The sequence below is a fragment of the Rhinoderma darwinii genome, chromosome 5 (genome assembly GCF_050947455.1).
Source record: "Rhinoderma darwinii isolate aRhiDar2 chromosome 5, aRhiDar2.hap1, whole genome shotgun sequence".
NCBI classification, from domain to species: Eukaryota; Metazoa; Chordata; class Amphibia; order Anura; family Rhinodermatidae; genus Rhinoderma; species Rhinoderma darwinii.
In genome coordinates this window covers 91,878,459-91,894,368 of record NC_134691.1, presented here as the reverse complement: position 1 = coordinate 91,894,368, position 15,910 = coordinate 91,878,459, and the positions used below count along the sequence as shown (strand labels likewise).

At 44.8% G+C, this 15,910-nt stretch overlaps 1 protein-coding gene across 1 annotated transcript in view; it reads right to left on the bottom strand.

Moving 5' to 3' along the window:
• LOC142652474 (uncharacterized) overlaps positions 1-15,910 on the bottom strand; it is a 61,917-nt gene that overhangs the window by 34,082 nt on the left and 11,925 nt on the right. The window lies entirely within an intron of this gene.

Sequence of the window (15,910 nt, the reverse complement as noted above, 5' to 3'; positions counted from 1 at the left end):
AAGTACTCCCATGAGACTATTGTGAGGCTGGTGGTATAGTTACTACTGTGAACATGTTACTATAGGTAGTACTGTGAAGAGGGTAATTTAACAACTACAATGAGGTTGGCACTATAGATACCACCGTGAGAGTTGCACTACTGCTGTCAAGATGGTACTATAGCTACTTTAGTGAAGTTGACACTATAGCCTCTACTGTTAGGATGGCACTATAGTCACTACTGTCAAAATGGCACTATAGATGCTAGTGTGAGGCTTGAACTAAATCATCTACTGTATGGATGGCACTATAGGTACTATTGTGAGGGTGGCAGCACTATAGGTACTACTGTGAGGATGACACTATAGGTACTACTGTGAGGATGACCCTATAGATACTACTGTGAGGATGGCACCAGGGCCGCCATCAGGAATTTCAGGGCCCCCTACAGCTACATTTTCTGGGCCCCCCTACCGTGGCACCGCCTGTTAACAGTACTCCGTCCAGCACTATATCATGGTACCCAGGGCCGCCATCAGGGGGGGTATTAGGGGTACTGATGTGAGAGGCCCGGCCAAACCTAATTGAAAGGGGGGCCCGGCAAACTGCCGCGACTTGCCTTTGGTAGAAAAAAACCAGGCCCCTGCAATGGGGCCCGTTTTTTTCACCAAAAGAATGTCATGAGCTGCGGGCCCCCCTTTCAATTAGGTTTGGCCGGGCCTCTCACATCAGTACCCCTAATACCCCCCCTGATGGCGGCCCTGGGTAGCATGGGGGCCGTCAAACACCGCCGCCCGTGTGACCGATCACGCGCACCCGCAAACTCCCGCGCATGCGCACCGGCGACCGCCTGGAACCGCGCACCGAATTTTGAGGCAGATTTTGACCTGCCCACACTATCTTGCCGCGTTTTTTGCCTGCGGCGATTGAGGACAGCAGACAGAAAACGCAGCAAAAAATGCATTTTCTGCCTCCCATTGATTTAGATGGGAGGTCAGAGGCAGAACCGCGGCAAGAAAGGACGTGCTGCTTTTTCTTTTTTCCGCGTCTGGCTCCCATTGATTTCAGATTAAATCAATGGGAGGCGGTTTTGGAAGTTTTTTGGTGCTGATTCTGACGCAGTGTCCGAGTCAATATCAAGGCCCAAAAACTCTGAACTGGGCCTTATTGTTAGGGCTTATTCAGACGAACGTGTAATACATCCGTGCAACGCGCGTGATTTTCACGCGCCTCGCACGGACCTATGTTACTCTATGGGGCCGTGCAGACTGTCAGTGATTTTCACGCGCCTCGCACGGACCTATGTTACTCTACGGTGTCGTGCAGACTGTCAGTGATTTTCACGCAGCGCGAGTCCGCTGCGTAAAACTCACGACATGTCCGATATTTGTGCATTGTTCGCGCATCACGCACCCATTGAAGTCAATGGGTGCGTGAAAATCACGGCCAGCACTTCCGCAGCAGTATAAACTATGAATGAAAACAGAAAAGCACCACGTGCTACAAACATACAAACAGTGTCATAATGATGGCGGCTGCGCGAAAATCACCCAGCCGCGCATCATACGCTGCTGACACACGGAGCTGTTATGGACCTTTTGCAAGCGCAAAACGCCACGTTTTTGCGCGCGCAAAAAGCACACGCTTGTGTAAATCCGGCCTTAGGGTAGGAACACACTAGGCATGAACACTGCGGATTTTATGCAACACATTTTATTGTGGATAATCCGCAGCGTATCACAGTCGCAGCAGAGTGGATGAGATATGAACAAATCTCATTCACACGCTGCAAAAATAATGGACCTGCAGTGTGACTTTTTGGCTTTTTAAGTCGCATGTCAATGTATTCTGTGGAATCGCCGCTCCTCTGTTGCGGAAATGCTGCGGTTCTGCCGCAAAAATCACAAATGAGAAAAAAAAAAAAAGGCACTTTTTTAAATTTATAAAAAAGTTTAGACTTACCCCGGCCGTAGTCCTGGTGACGCGATCCTCTATTCTTAGCGCAGCCCCGCCTCCTGTCATGACGTTTCATCCCATGTGACTGCTGCAGCGGTCACATGGTCTACAGCGTCATCCCAGGAGGCGGGGCTACGTTCAGAAGAGAGAGATGCGTCACTTAAACTACGGCCGGGGTAAGTCTAAACTTTTTTTTCCCTGCAGGATTCCCGCAGCGGACGCGCCTCACGAAACCTGCGCCACTATTTGGTGCGGTTTTGCTGGCGAAATTCCCTGCGGCTCCCGGGATAAGCTGTGTAGTTTTACTCAGCATATCCGCCTAGTGTGTCCCTTATGATGTCGCTCCTGGAGCTGCTGCCGCTCTCTAAATAGGCAGTTGGTTCAGTAGAATTTGGAATTATTTTTTTTTGTGAACCAGCTTAAAAAAATACAAAACTTTTGTGTTAGGGCCTGTTCACATCACTGTTCGCTTCCGCTCCGGGGTTCCTTCTGAGGTTTCTGTCGGGTGAACCCCGCAACGGAAAGTGAAAGTGATAGCACAGCTTCCGTTTCCATCACCATTAGCGCAGTCGACTGCGCTATTAATTCCGTCCGAAAACCAGCCGGAATGGTGACGAACGGAAACCATTAGCGATGTTTCCGTCACCATTGAGATCAATGGTGACTGAAACGGAAGCTGTGCTGTCACTTTCACTTTCCGTTGCGGGGTTCACCCAACAGAAACCTCAGACGGAACCCCGGAGCTGTGGTTCGTCACCATTCCGGCTGGTTTTCGGACGGAATTAATAGCGCAGTCGACTGCGCTAATGGTGATGGAAACGGAAGCTGTGCTATCATGCTATCACTTTCACTTTCCGTTGCGGGGTTCACCCGACAGAAACCTCAGACGGAACCCCGGAGCGGAAGCGAACGGTGATGTGAACAGGCCCTAACACAAAAGTTTTGTATTTTTTTAAGCTGGTTCACAAAAAAAAATAATTCCAAATTCTACTGGACCAACTGCCTATTTAGAGAGCGGCATCAGCTCCAGGAGCGACATCATAAGGGACACACTAGGCGGATACGCTGAGTAAAACTACACAGCTTATCCACCCCGGTAGCCGCAGGGAATTCTGCCAGCAAAACCGCACAAAATAGTGGCGCAGGTTTCGGGAGGCGTGTCCGCTGCGGGAATCCTGCAGGGAAAAAAAAGTTTAGACTTGCCAGGGCCGTAGTCCTGGCGACGCATCTCTCTCTTCTGAACGTAGCCCCGCCTCCTGGGATGACGCTGTAGACCATGTGACCGCTGCAGCAGTCACATGGGATGAAACGTCATGACAGGAGGCCGAGCTGCGCTAAGAATAGAGGATCGCGTCACCAGGACTACGGCCGGGCAAGTCTAAACTTTATCAATTTAAAAAAGTACCTTTTTTTTCTTCTCTTGTGTGATTTTTGCGGCAGAACCGCAGCATTTCCGCAACAGAGGAGCGGCGATTCCACAGAATAAATTGACATGCGACTTAAAAAGCCAAAAAGTCACACTGCAGGTCCATTATTTTTGCAGCGTGTGGATGAGATTTGTTCATATCTCATCCACTCTGCTGCGACTGTAATACGCTGCGGATTATCCACAATGAAATGTGTTGCATAAAATCCGCAGTGTTCATGCCTAGTGTGTTCCTACCCTAAGGCCGGATTCACACGAGCGTGTGCTTTTTGCACGCGCAAAAAACGTGGCGTTTTGCGCATGCAAAAGGTCCATAACAGCTCCGTGTGTCAGCAGCGTATGATGCGCGGCTGTGTGATTTTCGCGCAGCCGCCATCATTATGACACTCTGTTTGGATGTTTGTAGCACGTGGTGCATTTCTAATTTCATTCATAGTTTATACGGCTGCGGAAGTGCTGGGCGTGATTTTCACGCACCCATTGACTTCAATGGGTGCGTGATGCGCGAACAATGCACCAATATAGGACATGTCGTGAGTTTTACGCAGCGGACACACGGACACACGCTGCGTGAAAATCACTGACAGTCCGCACGGCACCATAGAGTAACATAGGTCCGTGCGAGGCGCGTGAAAATCACTGACAGTCTGCACGGCCCCGTAGAGTAACATAGGTCCATGCGAGGCGCGTGAAAATCACACACGTTGCACGGACGTATTACACGTTCGTCTGAATAAGCCCTAACAATAAGGCCCAGTTCACAGAGTTTTTGGGCCTTGATATTGACTCGGACACTGCGTCAGAATCAGCACCAAAGAACTTCCAAAACCGCCTCCCATTGATTTAATCTGAAATCAATGGGAGCCAGTCGCGGAAAAAAGAAAAAGCAGCACGTCCTTTCTTGCCGCGGTTCCGCCTCTGACCTGCCATCTAAATCAATGGGAGGCAGAAAATGCATTTTTCGCTGCGTTTTTTGTCTGCTGTCCTCAATCGCCGCGAGCAAAAAACGCAGCAAAAAAACGCGGCAAGATAGTGTGGGCAGGTCAAAATCTGCCTCAAAATTCTTTAAGGAATTTTGAGGCAGATTTTTTTTTGCCTGCAAAATACTGTGTGAACAGGGCCATACATAAACAGCACTTTGAGATAATTTACTCACTGTGTCAGAAGAGCTGCTCCCACTCCAGTCCTCTTCCGGCGATGTCTTCCAGGGGAGGTCTTCGGTCCAGACGTCCAGTCCTTCACCTCCAGCCAGGCTCCAGGTACGTTTTGTCCATGTGTGTCCGCGGCTGCACCCGCGAACGAAGCGCGCGCACCCGCGAACGAAGCGGTCGATCGCGGGTGCGCGCGCGGGCGGTCTCCAGTGCGGCCGTTCGTGGATGCGCGCTCGCGAGTGCGCACGCGCGGGAGTTTCAATGTGCACGCGATCGGGTGCGTGCGCGCGGGCGGACGGTTTGACGGCCCCCCATGACGAGGGGAGGGGGCCCGCAGCAGCAGCAGCAGCAGCTCACGACATTATTTTGGTGAAAAAAACGGGCCCCATTGCAGGGGCCCGTTTTTTCCTACCAAAAGAATGTCGAGGCAGTTGCCGGGCCCCCCTTTCAATTAGGTTTGGCCGGGCCCCTCACACCACTACCCCTAATACCCCCCTGATGGCGGCCCTGGATGGCACTATAGATACTACTGTGACTGTGGCACTATTGGTACTACTGTGAGGATGACAACATTGACACTACTGTGAGGATGTTACTGTCGTGGAAATCCATCGCTCAAAATATATTAGACTGAAATTTATACGAGTCCCAACAGACTCTCAAGGCCAGACACCATTAGTCAGAATCCTAATTAGGATATTTCACCGATATATATCGAGAGACGAGAAGAAAACACACAGACACGCTGAAATGTTCAAAATGCTCCTCTGAATGATTTATTACCAAACTCAAACTGTTAAACTGAAATTCAGAAGTGGTGTAGACTTGAGGTTAACCAATCAGAGACAATGTAACAATATTTGTTATTCAGTAAAAAGCATACAATAAAATACATCATTATAATTCTTCACACATTATGTTTACAGGTTTCTTATCTCTCTTTTGGACAGAATGTCCTCGTGGAGATGGGGGAGACCTTCCCTCACGCATACTTGCCATCCTCCCATCTCACTCCCATCTCCCTCCCTGTCCATCTTCGCATGGGAACCAAGGTCAAAGATAAAACATACGAAATCAACATTACTTGTATTAAAGGAACAATGACTTTTCTATTCACTACAATAAAACCAAGATGGGAACTCCAGACAAGATGGGAACTCCAGACAAGATGGGAACTCCAGACATGATGGCTGCTGCACGAAACTAAATCATTTAAACATTATCATCACTTTCACATATTACATATCTTAGTAATTCGGCCTCCTGCTTGATAATTCACAATGTAATTTCATACAGAGAATATAAGCAAATAAATCATCCTTCACAGCACTATTGGTACTACTGTGAGGATGGCACTATAGGTATTACTGTGAGGATGGCACTATTGGTACTACTGTGAGGATGGCACTATAGGTATTACTGTGAGAAAGACACTATTGGTACTACTGTGAGGATGGTATAATAGGTACTACTGTGAGGATAACACTAGGTACTACTGTGAGGATGGCACTATTGGTACTACTGTGAGGATGACACTATAGATAATACTGTGAGGGTGGCACACTAGGTACTACTGTGAGGATGGCAGCACTATAGGAACTACTGTGAGGATGACACTATAGGTACTACTGTGAGGATGGCACTATAGGTACTACTGTGAGGATGGCACTATTGGTACTACTGTGAGGATGGTGCTATTGGTACTACTGCGAGGATGGCACTATTGGTACTACTGTCAGGATGGTACAATAGATACAACTGTGAGGATGGCACTATAGATACTACTGTGTGGATGGCACCATAAATACTAGGTACTACTGTGAGGATGGCAGCACTATAGGAACTACTGTGAGGATGACACTATAGGTACTACTGTGAGGATGGCACTATTGGTACTACTGTGAGGGTGGTGCTATTGGTACTACTGTGAGGATGGTGCTATTGGTACTACTGCGAGGATGGCACTATTGGTACTACTGTCAGGATGGTACAATAGATACAACTGCAAGGATGGCACTATAGATACTACTGCGAGGATGGCACTATTGGTACTACTGTGAGGATGACAATATTGATACTACTGTGCTGTGAGGTTGGCACTATTGGTACTACTCTGAGAGGATGGCACTATAGGTATTACTGTGAGAAAGACACTATTGGTACTACTGTGAGGATGGTATAATAGATACTACTGTGTGGATGTATTATAGGTACAACTGTGAGGATGGCACTATAGATAATACTGTGAGGGTGGCACACTAGGTACTACTGTGAGGATTGCACTATTGGTACTACTGTGAGGATGAGACTATAGGTACTATTGTGAGGATGGCACTATTGGTACTACTGTGAGGCTGGCACTATTGATACTACTGTGAGGATAGCTACGCCTCTGGTGTGTATAGTGCATAAAGTGTGTGTAATTATAGTGCGTATACTGTGTGTGTTTGTGTGTGTGTGTGTGTGTATATAGTGCATATAGTGTGTGTGTGTGTATAGTGCATATAGTGTGTGTGTATATATATATGTATAGTGTGTGTGCGTGTGCGTGCGTGCGTGTGTGTGTGTATAGTGTAAGTCTTTATAGTCTGTGGTATGTGTATAGTGTGTGTCTATTTAGTGTATATAGTGTGTGTTTGTATAGCGTATATCTGACATATCACTATGACACGACAAAAGTTTTTGAAAAGTTTAGTTACCCATTGGCAACTGAATCTATTGGTCTGAGTTAATGTATGGGCCAGGGGTCTTAATTTGCTTAGGGGTTTAGTCTGTAGTTTAAAACAATTTAGGGTATTTAGTTTCTGAATTATTGTGTTGCTATAGACGCTGAAAATTCCTGCAGAACGAAGGACAAAGATTTCTCAGCAGGAAACTTCAGTCATCAGGAGAAGTCGCCATAGCGGTCCGTGTCAGATGGAGAAAAGAGAACGACTCCCATCAGAGAAGAAATCACTTGTGAGTCACTGGATCTATAGAGGATCTGTCCCCCCTCCTGACATGTCTGTTGTAGGAAATCCTGGTATTCTATAAAAAGTCTTTGTGTACCCAGGACTAATAGACAAATGCGTGTTACCATTCCCATTGTCAGGAGGATGTGTCCGTACACAGTGTTATACTGTCAGCGATGGTTGGGGACTGTCAGTATGTAGGGACACAGCCCTTTGACAAGGGGAATCGTAGCACTCATTTGTCAATTGCTGGACAAAAAGTTGGTGTTCACTATAGACACGGCAGAGCGGCGGTGGTGGAGAAGGGGGGACCAAGCTTGTGGAACAGCCCAGGGACTATAGTCTCCTTAATCCGCCACTGGGCATAACCCTAGTGACTCTAATATAAAAGAGGTAGTAGTAGTGAGTGACACTAGCCAATGACCCCGCTATTATTATACCTGCCCTTTTACAACTTTATTTTTTAGAATTTGGGTGTTTTTCGGGGACATACATCTATATAGTTCAGAAGTAGCCAGCATCTACCGCTTAAAATAAACAATCCACAAAAAATGTACATCCTTGAGTCAATTTTAACAATTCCATTCAGCCATTTCTGACAACTGATAGGACCCTCAGAAAGCTCCCACCGGGGTTGTCAGCCAACTTTCCAAGACACCTGAGAAGCAAATCTGCCTAGTAATGGAGCGATATGGGAGTGCGGCAGATTTACCATTGAAACTACTAAGAGAGAAAAGAAGGGACAATACCTGTAGGAACAGTATTGGAAGCCCTACAGGCATTCACCCAGCTTTCCCAGGAACTGATAAATTTGAATTGAATTTTAAAATACTTCATACTAAAGGAAAACTTAAAACCATATATTTACTGGGGACTTTAACGCCCATTGACAAATAATATAATAAATCATCCATGTTCGGGATGCAGGTTTGCTGGGATTTTTAGTACACCAACAATGGGCTCATACCACTTTTATGCCGAAGATCTGAAACCCAAAGTGCCGCATCAACGTACCAACCTACTAATAATGGAACAGTCTTCACCAACGCCAAAACTTACCCACAACTTGGGCTGTACCGCTGGCAGCCAGGACCATAACGAGGGCCAGGACCCAACACAGTCTCCGATCCATTACCATCTTCTCTCTGCGCTGTAGTGGATGGACAAGGGGCTTATTTTATACCCTCGGATATGTTGGCTACATTCCTCTAATGAGGTTTACTTAGGGAGAGGCCTCTACTTTCCCTACCCCGCCCTTTATATTTTAAATCAATTAAAATGTGACTCAGGTGAAATTCATTCTACATCCAGATAATACATTTTGCAGTAATCGGAGAAAGAAAAGGGGCTAAACAGAGGCAACATCGGGAGATAATTATTAAAAGGGCTCTCTGCTTTGGACAAGGTCCCTAGAAAACAAGATGAGTACCCCCAGCGTTCAGCTGTAATCTGTGGAGAAACATGGCAGTAAGTCTTCAATTATCCTGCAGCGCCTCCACGGGGGAAATTAAGCATTACACAGTGCTCACTCATACCAATGTGTTGTCTGTGTAATGCAGGACAGGGCAGGTCCTCCATTATAACGGCTCCCCACTCTGGCCATGAGATGAGGATCCTGAACAAAGGACCTCCCTCTATTACCTCCGAATTCCCCAATAGGGTGTATGACAATGTTTGTTTGTTTTTTTAAACTGGATAACCCCTTTAATTCCAGAAAGAGAAACCCCTTTAAGAAAGTTCATCTTTCAGAAGCTCTCAATAATTCACATCAGCAGGTGCTATTGCACCCATTGAACAGCATCCCAAATGCCCATTAGGGACACATGTAAATGAAGGTGACTCTGGCAGGATCGGCTCCGGATTAATGCGGACGCCTGGGCGACTGAGTCGCGGCGAGTCCCCTTATGCCTCAACTTACCCATCCAGTGTACTACACACCTATAATGCCGCCAGTGCCACGAATGGTATGTTCACATGTTTTTGCAACATTTTTTGTGTATGTGTTTTTGTTATAATTTCATAAATATACGGTACTTTCTGGTAATTTTTACCCAAAAATGTTTTTAAAAAATTCCATGTGTGAACATACCCTAAGGGTAGGAACACACTCTGTGGAAACAATGCGGATTTTCCTCAACGTATTTCATTGCGGAAAATCTGCAGCATAATACAGTAGCAGCAGAGTGGATGAGATGAATTTCCTCCATACACAATGCAAAAAAATCTGCCGACAAAAACATTCATAAATTGACTTGCGGTGCGGTTTTTTAATCCGCAGCATGTCAATTTATGCTGCGGAACCGCTGCTTTTCTGTTGCCGGTTTTCCCCATTGTATTCAATTGGGAGGTAAAACCTCCAACAAATAGCCATATGTTGCGACTTTTACGGCAGAAACGCTGCGATTCCGCTGCACAAAATGGAAGTGAGAGAAATGTTTCTTTAATTTGAAATTAATTAAAAATATTATACTTGTACTACCTGCAGTAGTCCTAGTGACGCGATCCTCTTTTTTGAGTGCAGCACGGACTCCTACAGGTTGTAGTGAACTCAAAATGACTGCAGTACGGGTGCGGTTATTATACCCCAAATAGTGGCTGTTTTACTTTAATAACGCTCCATACAATTTTTTATCTTTTAGCAGGCACGTGAGTGTTACTCCTGCAAAGTCAAACTGACAGTCAGGTATTTTTACGATACAGCTTCTATGTATCCTCTATACATAGAAGCTGTATGATTCGCTCTCAGCCGATTCTATCAGTTCATCTGAACTGACGGCTTGTCTGAGAGTGGGTCCTGCAAGTCACTGACAAACATGATCCATCTGATCTCAATCACATCTAAGTTATAATCTGAGACCCGCACCTATACCCAACCTTCGTTTTGCCAGGGACCTGTGGACATACCATAAATTTCTAAGATGGTAAAACCCCTTTAAGCGTTAAAAGAACAAGTAGCAAAAACGACATCTAGTCAAAGCAGAAATTGTTACTGATAACTTTCAGACAATAGCAGCCTCAATACATTATTCCACATCTTCAGCAAGCTATAGCTCATCTTGTGCTTGACTTATAATCATAAGTCAAACGCAATCATTATTGATCATTTATTCACAGGCTTGGTGATAAATATCTGATCGGTGGGGGTCCGACCGCTGGGACCCCCACCGATCAAGAGAATGGGCTTACCGTGCCGTTCCTAGGAGCCCCATAAGAATGGAGCGGTAGTGCTCATGCTTGGCCACTGCTCCATTCATTTTTTTGTGGCAGCCGAGTACTATCTTCAAAGGCCAAAAACATTGTGAACTCAGCGTGCAGCGAAAGGATTTTAAATAAGAACGAAAGAAACTATTTAATCCCCTACAATATCCAGACCCCTTTCTTTTATCAATTACCCAAAATGTATAACATTTCTTGACCCCTCCCCTGACATACCCATAATATCAAGGATACATTCCCCCACCAGTCCTTTGTCCCACTACCTAGACTTATACCTACAAAAATATGCGACTAAATTGTCAATTCTCAAAGATTTGACCCAATGAATCAATGAACTAAACAAAATCCAGTATGATCCATCAGTTATTTTCATCACCTTAGATGTGAGTGTATACTGCAACATCAAACATGACTTAGGCCTATGCAGCCTAAGGAGACTTTCTATTTAAAGATTACGAAATGATGACACAACAGTCCAATTTCATCTTAGAAAGTATGGAATTTATTCTCAAGAACAATGTCTTCAGTTTTAAAACGTCTATTTACCATTAGACTAGGGGGACAAGAGTGGCACCCAGCTACATCAATCTGTTTATGGGGGTATTTGAAGAGTCCCACATCTGGGACCACACTTGGGCCAAACAATATATCCTACTGTATAAGAGATATATTGACGATGTATTTCTTCTATGGAAGGACACAAGTTCTGCAACTCCCTAAACAATAACTCCTGGGGTCTTTCTTTTACCAGTAACATAAATATGAAATAAATAGAGTTTTTAGAACCTTATCATATCATCTAATAACAATATCTTTACCACACGCACATTTTTTTAACAAAGTAGACACAAACAGCTACTTGGATTTCAAAAGTGGTCATTAGTCAATTCAAGAGAATCAGAAAGAATTGCACTATGGATACTGATTTTGTGATGCAATCCAAAATCTTAAGCAACCGTTTTAGAGAAAAAAGGCATCCAAAACAATTACTAACACAAGCGTTCAGAAAAACTCAACACTTATCTCAAAAAGACTGCATACAACCAAAACCCTTCAAAAAACTAGACCAACACGGGACCCCTCAAGTGACCAGTGAGAACCTTAATTTTATCACCACCTTTAATGTTGCACATAAGCAAATACGAAACACTCTGGTTAAAGGCTCGCACATATTAGGGCTAGACCCCTTTCTGAAATCCGTGCTACCAAAAAAAAAAATGGTGACTTATTGACGGGCTCCCTCTATAAAAAAAACTTGCTTGCCCCTAGTAGAGTTCCACAAGGGGGTCATCCAGAAAATGCCACCATCTCGACAGTTGGCAGCTATAAATGTGCCACTAAAAGACGCCTTTGTTGCAAATCAATCGCTCACAATCGAACTACTTTCTCTTCGACATACTCTGGCAACATTTTTTACATCAAATATCAATTCAATTGTAAGTCTAAATCATTCATTTATCTGCTACAATGCACATGCTCACTACAGTATATTGGAAGAACGGTTCAACCGTTACATTGTAGGCTCAATAAGCATAGATCTAATTGCACCAAAGGGTTTATGCAACACAGCGTATCTCGAAACAGTGCCTTGTACCATAACAGCGATTTTGGGTGTTACACTGTTACCCCAATAGATTATATAGATCCTGGTAAGGCTAATGCCTCATGCACACCACCCTTGTGCCACTCGGGTCGTTTTTGACGGCATCCGAGTGGCACCCGATAGTCTTCACGGACCCATTCACTTTAGCGGGTGAATCGGGTCCGTGAAAAATGGTCCGAGTCTCCGATCCAAGGAAAGATAGAACATGTCCTATCTTTCTTCGGATCACTGACAGGACTCGGACGGCGCACTCGGTCATGTGCATGAGCCCAGTTGGTCTGAATATTATCACGGAAACCATCATTTAATATAAACATTTTCAAATAACAATTGATGAAACATCCCCCTCATTATAGAAATCAATACATTAGAAACAGAAAGAAGCGTAGAGTATTTACGAGTAACAAAATATGAAATTTGCCAAAAAGTTACGTATATTAACAGAAATTAGACAGACCTACGAAATCATCTCTGCTAAGGCTTCTGTAACTTCCGTGATTGACAGCTTCCAGCCTGTAGCAGCAGACAAGTCGCTATACGACCAACTGACATCAAAACAATCTATATACATCGTTATTAGTCCCTGAACTATGTGCCAGAGACTGACCCGATGTCGGAAAAAAGTTATTACTCCGGTGAGTGCGACAATCCACTCCACATGTGGGCTTATAACCAAAGCCCACACAGCGTTTTCAGTATATAATTTAATAAAAGATCATCCCCCATAAGTCAAAATCTAATAAAGATTATATATTTATTTTTTTTACGATATAATTTTTACGCTATATTTATATTATATTATACATTTTATCATATATTTATTATGTATTTAGGATATAGTAAAATGTACTAATAGAGATTAGATGTTTATTCTTATACATGTTCAGCATCATGCATCATTAATGTGTGTGCTCATCAGAAATGTCTGTTTTATGCTGTTGTTTGGATCTCGAGAAAACTTAGGATACTAGTCCTTCTCAAAGAATTAGAATATCATCAAAAAATTAATTTATTTCAGTAATTCAATTCAAAAAGTGTCTCTCATATATTCTATAGATTGATTACACACAGAGAGATCTATTTCCAGCATTTTGATCTTTTAATGTTGATGATTATAGGAACAGTTACTGAAAACCCAAAATTTAGTGTCTCAGAAAATTAGAATATTGGGTAAAAGTTGCAGATTGTCGCCTCCTGGTGTGACACTCTAATCAGCCAATCAACACAAAACACAAAGGTTTCCTAAGTCTTTACAAGGACTGATCTGCTGCTCAGTGTCCACAGTGCTGTTTTCAGATTAAAGTAAATTTAGCATTTCATTTGGAAATCTCGGTCCCAGAGTCTGGAGAGTGGAGAGGCGTCAATCCAAGTGTCTTGCGGTCCAGTGTGAAGTTTCCACAGTCGGTGATGGTTTGGGGGCCATGTCATCTGCTGGTGTCGGTCCACTGTGTTATATCAAGTCCAGAATCAGCGCAGCGTCTACCAGGACATTTTCGAGCACTTCATGCTTCCCTCTGCTGACAGCTTTATGGAGATGATGATTTCATTTTCCGGCAGGACTCGGCACCTGCCCACACTGCCAAAAGTACCAATACCTGGTGTAATAACCACAGTATCACTGCACCTGATTGGCCAGCAAACTCACCTGACCTAAACCCCATAGAGGATCTATAGGGTATTGTCAAGAGGAAGATGAGAGACACCAGACCCAACAATGCAGACGAGCTGAAGGCCGCTATCAAAGCAACCTGGGCTTCCATAACTCCTCAGCAGTGCCACAGGCTGATCGCCTCCATGCCACGCCGTATTGATAACCCCTCAGCAGTGCCACAGGCTGATCGCCCCATGCCACACCGCATTGATAACACCTCAGCAGTGCCACAGGCTGATCGCCTCCATGCCACGCCGCATTGATAACACCTCAGCAGTGCCACAGGCTGATCGCCTCCATGCCACGCCGCATTGATAACACCTCAGCAGTGCCACAGGCTAATCGCCTCCATGCCACGCCGCATTGATAACCACTCAGCAGTGCCACAGGCTGATCGCCTCCATGCCACGTAGCATTGATAACACCTCAGCAGTGCCACAGACTGATCGCCGCCATGCCGCATTGATAACACCTCAGCAGTGCCACAGGCTGATCGTCTCCATGCCACGCCGCATTGATAACACCTCAGCAGTGCCACAGGCTGATCGTCTCCATGCCACGCCTCATTGATAATCACTCAGCACTGCCACAGGCTGATCGCGTCCATGCCATGCTGCATTGATAAGGACTAGTGTGTATACAGGTCGACAGTATACTGTTCTAACAAGTTTAACCTTTGTGTTGCCTCAGAGACATTATCTATTTTTATATATATATATCCAAAAAGAAAATTCAGCAGCACTCCGATGATCCAGATGAAATAGTGAAGTTTATTGTGCCAACATGGCAAATGCAACGTTTCCGTCCCACCTTGGGACCTTTTTCAAGCATAGTGATACATACACATTCAGTGGTTTATATAGTGTGTATCTAATATGCATAATCAATCTCATTAGAATAATGGGGCTGTCATATACATCTCAAAACAGCGTGATAAAAACAATGAAAGAGTATCTGAGCGACATAAATCGATACATATAGTGAAATAGTGAGTTGATATTAAAAACAACATAAAACATACATGGTTTATGCAAGAAAATACATAATTACATAAATCGCAATATTCAGCAGCTGGGTAAGAATTAGAGACTGCACGACCACTAGCCAATCAGAGAGCGGGTATTTGATTGTTGTTTGACGTATGAAGCCTGTCATTCACAGCCTGTGTCTGTCCGGCTCCAATGCGCATGCGTCGGATCAGTCCGGACCGGAAATGACGTCTCGCTCTGGTAACTAGGATACCGATCGTTTGGTAAACAAAATCTCCTTGTTAATGATCTCAAGGCAGCTGGGACCACAGTCACCAAGAAAACCATTGGTAACACATTACGCCGTAATGGATTAAAATCCTGCAGTGCCCGCAAGGTCCCCCTGCTCAAGAAGGCACATGTACAGGCCCGTCTGAAGTTTGCAAATGAACATCTGGATGATTCTGAGAGTGATTGGGAGAAGGTGCTGTGGTCAGATGAGACTAAAATTGAGCTCTTTGGCATTAACTCAACTCGCCGTGTTTGGAGGAAGAGAAATGCTGCCTATGACCCAAAGAACACCGTCCCCACTGTCAAGCATGGAGGTGGAAACATTATGTTTTGGGGGTGTTTCTCTGCTAAGGGCACAGGACTACTTCACCGCATCAATGGGAGAATGGATGGAGCCATGTACCGTCAAATCCTGAGTGACAACCTCCTTCCCTCCACCAGGACATTAAAAATGGCTCGTGGCTGGGTCTTCCAGCACGACAATGACCCGAAACATACAGCCAAGGCAACAAAGGAGTGGCTCAAAAAGAAGCACATTAAGGTCATGGAGTGGCCTAGCCAGTCTCCAGACCTTAATCCCATCGAAAACTTATGGGAGCTGAAGATCCGAGTTGCCAAGCGACAGCCTCGATAATCTTAATGATTTACAGATGATCTGCAAAGAGGAGTGGGCCAAAATTCCATCTAACATGTGTGCAAACCTCATTATCAACTACA